Source organism: Peromyscus leucopus, chromosome 17, assembly GCF_004664715.2.
Source record: "Peromyscus leucopus breed LL Stock chromosome 17, UCI_PerLeu_2.1, whole genome shotgun sequence".
NCBI classification, from domain to species: domain Eukaryota; kingdom Metazoa; phylum Chordata; class Mammalia; order Rodentia; family Cricetidae; genus Peromyscus; species Peromyscus leucopus.
This window is the reverse complement of record NC_051077.1, coordinates 55,998,295-56,004,294: the sequence shown is the minus strand read 5'-3', so window position 1 is coordinate 56,004,294 and position 6,000 is coordinate 55,998,295. Positions and strand designations below refer to the sequence as shown.

Genomic DNA, 6,000 nt, shown 5'->3' with positions numbered 1-6,000 from the left:
CATGTCATCTGCAAATAGGGAAAGCTTGACTTCTTCCTTTCCAATTTGTATCCCCTTAATCTCCTTATGTTGTCTTATTGATCTGGCTAGAACTTTCAAGTACTATATTGAATAAGTATGGGAAGAGCAGACAGCCTTGCCTCATTCCTGATTTTAGTGGAATTGCTTTGAGTTTCTCTCCATTTAATTTGATGTTGGCTGTTGGCTTGCTGTAAATTGCCTTTATTATGTTTAGGTATGTTCCCAGTATTCCTGATCACTTCAAGACTTTTATCATGAAGGGGTGTTGGATTTTGTCAAATGCCTTTTCTGCATCTAGTGAGATGATCATGTGGTTTTTTTTTTCTTAGAGTTTGTTTATATGGTGTATTACATTGACGGACTTTCATATGTTGAACCACCCTTGCATCCCTGGGATGAAGCCTACTTGATCATGGTGGATAATTGTTTTGATGTGTTCTTGGAGTCTGTTTCCCAGTATTTTATTGAGTATTTTTGCATCAATGTTCATGAGGGAGATCGATCTGTAGTTCTCTTTCTTTGTTGTATCCTTGTTTGGTTTAGGAATCAGGGTAATTGTAGCCTCATAAAAAGAGTTTGGTAGTGTTCCTTCTGTTTCTATTGTGTGGAACAATTTAGAGAGTATTGGTATTAACTCTTCTTTGAAGATCTGGTAGAATTCTACGCTAAAGCCATCTGGTCCTGGCCTTTTTTTGTTGGGAGACTTTTAATGACTGTTTCTATTTCCTTAGGGGTTATTGGACTATTTAAATAGTTTATCTGGCCTTGATTTAACTTAGGCATGTGGTACCTATCCAGAAAATTGTCCATTTCTTTTAGGTTTTCCAGTTTTGTGGAGTAGGGGTTTTTGAAATATGACCTGATAATTCTCTGGATTTCCTCAATATATGTTGTTATGTCCCCCTTTTCATTTCTGATTTTGTTGATTTGGATTCTCTCTCTGAGTGTCTTTTGGTTAGTTTGGATAAGGGCTTGTCTATCTTGTTGATTTTCTCAAAGAACCAACTTTGTTTCATTAATTTTTTGTATTGTTCTCTTAGTTTCTATTTTATTGATTTCACCTCTCACTTTGATAATTTCCTGGTGTCTATTCTTCCTGGGAGACTTTCCTTCTTCTTGTTCTAGAGCTTTCAGGTGTGCTGTTAAGTCACTAGTGTGAGATTTCTCCAGCTTCTTTATGTGGGCATTTAGTGCTATGAATTTCCCTCTTAGCACTGCTTTCATAGTGTCCCATAAGTCTGGGTATGTGGTATCTTCATTTTCGTTGATCTCTAGGAAGTCTTTAATTTCTTTCTTTATTTCCTCCTTAACCCATTGGTGATTCAGTTGAGCATTATTCAGTTTCCATGAGATTGTAGGTTTTCTGTAGGTTTTGTTGTTGTTGAAATCTAACTTTAAACCATAGTGGTCTGATAGAACACAGGAAGTTATTCCAATTGTTTTGTATCTGTTGAGATTTGCTTTGTGGCCAAGTATGTGGTCAATTTTAGAGAAGGTTCCATGGGGTGCTGAGAAGAAGGTATATTCTTTTTTGTTAGGATGGAATGTTCTGTAGATATCTGTTAGGTCCATTTGGGTCATGACATCAGTTAAGTCCTTTATTTCTCTGTTAAGTTTTGATTTGGGAGATCTGTCCAGTGGTGAAAGTGGTGTGTTGAGATCTCCTACTATTAATGTGTGGGGTTTTATATGTGGTTTAAGCTTTAGTAATGTTTCTTTTACATATGTGGGCGCCCTTGTGTTTGAGGCATAAATGTTCAGAATTGAAACTTCATCTTGGTGGATCTTTCCTGTGATGAGTATGTAATGCCCTTCTTGATCTCTTTTGGTTGATTTTAGTTTGAAGTCTATTTTGTTGGATATCAGGATGGCTACATTGCTTATTTCTTTTTTTTTATGGGTCACTGAGGCTTTTATTTTGCATGTAGAACTGCTGGGGCAGGGATCTTAACCTGCGGCCACCCTAAAGATTACAGTGGGCTCCAGACACTTAGCTTGGAAGTGAGGTGACAGAAACAATGATTCAGACCAATCACATGATTACAAGGCTGGGGTTTCCAACAGGCTCAAGGTGGTCAGGTGTGACTGTCTAAGGACGTCTAAGGAAGCAGTGCCATGGGAGGGACATGCGCTGGGCCAGCTTTGAGCCGCCTCGTTGACATCAGGGACAGGATCGAAGCAACTGGTGGCTCCAGGGATCTCCACACGCACTTTACTTGGCCAGGAGGTTCCTGAAGCACCTGCGGGCAAACTTGACCTTGCAGCCCAGCTCTTCCTCGATTCTAAGGATCTGATTGTACTTGGCCAGGAGCTCAGATCGGCATGGGGCACCGGTCTTGATCTGCCCAGTGCAGAGTCCCACCACCAGGTCAGCGATGAAAGTATCCTCAGTCTCCCCAGAGCAATGGGACACCATGACGCCCCAACCATTGGACTGGGCCAGCTTACATGCCTGCAGAGACTCAGTCACAGAGCCAATCTGGTTCACTTTGAGCAGGAGGCAGTTGCAGGACTTCTCACTCACAGCCTTGGCAATCCTCTTAGGGTTGGTTACTGTGAGATCATCCCCAACCACCTGGATGCCTGCACTGGCTGTGAACTTCTTTCAGGCCTCCCAGTCATCCTGGTCGAAGGGGTCTTCAATGGACACCACTGGATAGTCCCAGATGAAAAACTTATACAGGTCAGCCAGCTGGTCAGGTGTGATGTACCTGCTGGCATCATCAGGAGATTTGAAGTCCAGGTCGTACTTGCCAGACCGGAAGAACTCGGAGGCGGCCACATCCATGCAGATGACAACCTGGTTGGTGTAGCCGGCCTTCCCAATTGTGTTCTTCAGCAGCTCCAGGACTTCTTTGTTCTCCAGGATGTTGGGTGCGAACCCGCCCTCATCACCCACATTGGTGGCATCCTTCCCGTATTTCTCCTTGATGACATTCTTCAGTTGTGATAAACTTCTGCCCCAATGCGCATGGCTTCCCGGAAACTAGACGACCCCACGGGGAGGATCATGAACTCCTGCATGGCCAGCTTGTTGCCAGCATGAGAACCGCCGTTGATCACATTGAAAGCTGGAACCTGCAGGATGACCTCAGGGTTGCCAGCCAAGTCGGCGATGTGACGGTAAAGGGGTACTCCCTTTTCTGCGGCACCCGCTTTGCAGACAGCCAGGGATACTCCCAGGATGGCGTTGGCACCAAATTTGGATTTATTTTCAGTGCCGTCCATCTCAATCATGAGTTTGTCGATCTTCTCTTGTTCCACAACACTCAGTTTCTTGCTAACCAGAGCAGGTGTGATAGTTTTATTGATGTGCTCAACAGCCTTTGAGACACCCTTCCCCATGTAGCGAGTCTTATCATTGTCACGGAGTTCTAGGGCCTCATAGATGCCTGTGGAAGCACCACTGGGCACGGCAGCTCAGAAGAGACCTTTTGAGGTGCAGAGGTCAACCTCAACAGTGGGGTTCCCACGGGAGTCAAAGATCTCTCGGGCATGGATCTTGAGGATAGACATGGTTTGTTTCTTGTAGCTGGGTTGCTGTGCAGGAAATGAACAGATGTTTCTGCAAACACCCTGGAGAGCATTTAGGAGAGACGTGCGCGTGACCCTGTTCCCGAGCTCCATTGCTTGTTTCTTAAAATCGTTTGATTGGAAAGTCTTTTCCCAGCCTTTTATTCTTAGGTAGTGTCTGTCTTTGATTTTGAGATGTGTTTCTTGTATGCAGCAGAAAGATGGGTCCTGCTTTCGTATCCATTCTGTAAGCCTATGTCTTTTTATAGGTTGAATTAAGTCCATTGATATTAAGGGATATTAATGACCAGTGATTGTTCATCCCTGTTATTTTTGGTGATAGTGTGTGTGTGTACTTCTCTTCTTTGGGGTTTACTGCTGTGGCTTTATTTATTGCCTGTGTTTTCGAGGGTGTATCTGACTTCCTTCAGTTGGAATTTTCCTTCTAGTGCTTTCTGTAGGGCTGGGTTTATGGATAAGTATTGTTTAAATCTGACTTTGTCTTGGAATGTCTTGTTCCTTCCATCTATGATGATTGAAAGTTTTGCTGGGTATATTAGTCTGGGCTGACATCCATGGTCTCTTAGTGTCTGCATTACATCTGTCCAGGTCCTTCTGGCTTTCAAAGTCTCCATTGAGAAATCGGATGTTATTCTGATAGATTTGCCTTTATAGGTCACTTGGCCTTTTTCCTTTGCTGCTCTTAATATTCTTTCTTTATTCTGTACATTTAGTTGTTTAATTATTATGTGGCAAGGGGACTTTTTGGGGGGTCTAGTCTGTTTGGTGTTCTATAGGCTTCATATCTTCATAGGCATTTCCTTCTTTAAGTTGGGAAAGTTTTCTTCTATGATTTTGTTGAATATATTTTCTGTGCCTTTGAGTTGGTATTCTCCTTCTTCTATCCCTATTATTCGTAGGTTTGGTCTTTTCATGGTGTCCCAAATTTCTTGAACATTTTGGTTCATGACTTTGTTGGCTTTAGTGTTTTCTTTCTTTTTTTTTTTTTTTTTTTTTTTTTTTTTTGGTTTTTCGAGACAGGGTTTCTCTGTGTAGCTTTGCGCCTTTCCTGGAACTCGCTTTGGAGACCAGACTGGCCTCGAACTCACAGAGATCCGCCTGGCTCTGCCTCCCGAGTGCTGGGATTAAAGGCGTGCGCCACCACCGCCCGGCTGGCTTTAGTGTTTTCTTCGACTGATGAATCTATTTCTTCTACTGTATCTTCAACGCCAGAGATCCTCTCTTCCATCTCTTGCATTCTGTTGGTTATACTTGCATCTGAAGTTCCCGATCTTTTACTCAAATTTTCTATTTCCAGCATTCCCTCTGTTTGTGTCTTCTTCATTTTTTCTATTTCCCTTTTCAGGTCTTGGACTGTTTCCTTTATTTGTTTCATTGATTTTTCATGATTTTCTTTCAGAACTTTATTGTTTTCTTCCAGGACTTTATTGTTTTCTTCTAATTTGTTTGCCCTTTCCTCTAGTTGTCTATAGCATTCTTCCCATTTTTTTGTCTTTTCCTCTACACAAGCCTCTACCTTCTTCATGATGTTATTCATAAGGCTGTTTTCTTCTGCTTCTTCCAATTTTTGATGTTCAGATCTAGATGTTGGAGGCGGCCTAGGTTCTGGTGATGCTGTATTACTCTTCATTTTATTGTATGTACTTCTTCCTTGATGTCTGCCCATCTCCTTGTGGTTTGTTCTTGGTCTTATCAGCGCACATAGTTCAGACAGAGCTGACAGATTCAGAAAGTCCCTCTCTCTTGTCCAGATGGGAGCAATTTTGTCCAAATGGGAACTCCAGGGCAGGATGGAAGCTCTTATCTAGACAGGAAGTCTGGGGCAGGATGGGCACTCTTATCCAGAAGGGAAGTCTGGGTCAGGATGGGAGCTCTTGTCCAGAAGGGAAGTCCAGGGCAGGATGGGAGCCCTCTCTGGTCCAGAAGGGAAGTCCAGGGCAGGATGGGAGCTCTTTCTCTCTCTGGTCCAGAAGGGAAGTCCGGGCAGGATGGGAGCTGGGGGCCTGTCTCTAACTCTCAGGAAGTGGCTGGGGTCTCGGGCGGATGGGCGTGGGGGCAGAGGATGGAGATTGCATGGTCTGCCGGGGGTCTTGGAGAAGGGGATTCTTCCCGGTGGGGCTAGAAGGGAGCCTGCCTGGTGGCCAGAACCTGGGGCCAAGTTGGGCAGGTCTTCCCTGGAGTGACTGGTGCCCAGGGATGGGGTCCAGGTTGAGCCAGGACACTCACCTCTGGTCCTGAAGGGAAGTCTGGGCAGGATCGACATAAAACTTTTTAGATGATATACCATACGCCATTTTCACTCTGTTTCTTGGGATAGATGATTTGTCCCTTTTCTTCAGTTGTCTCATTTGTCCAGTGTTCTTCAAATTCCTTAACCTTCATTCTCCTAAAAGACGAAAACAAAAACCTTTTCCCAAGACTAATTTTGGGGATGTTCCTTTTTGG

The 6,000-nt window shown here is 43.8% G+C and overlaps 1 pseudogene; it reads right to left on the bottom strand.

Moving 5' to 3' along the window:
- Window positions 1-2,095: 2,095 nt before the first annotated feature.
- Window positions 2,096-3,583, bottom strand: LOC114686967 (annotated as a pseudogene).
- Between the last annotated feature and the right edge of the window lie 2,417 nt (window positions 3,584-6,000).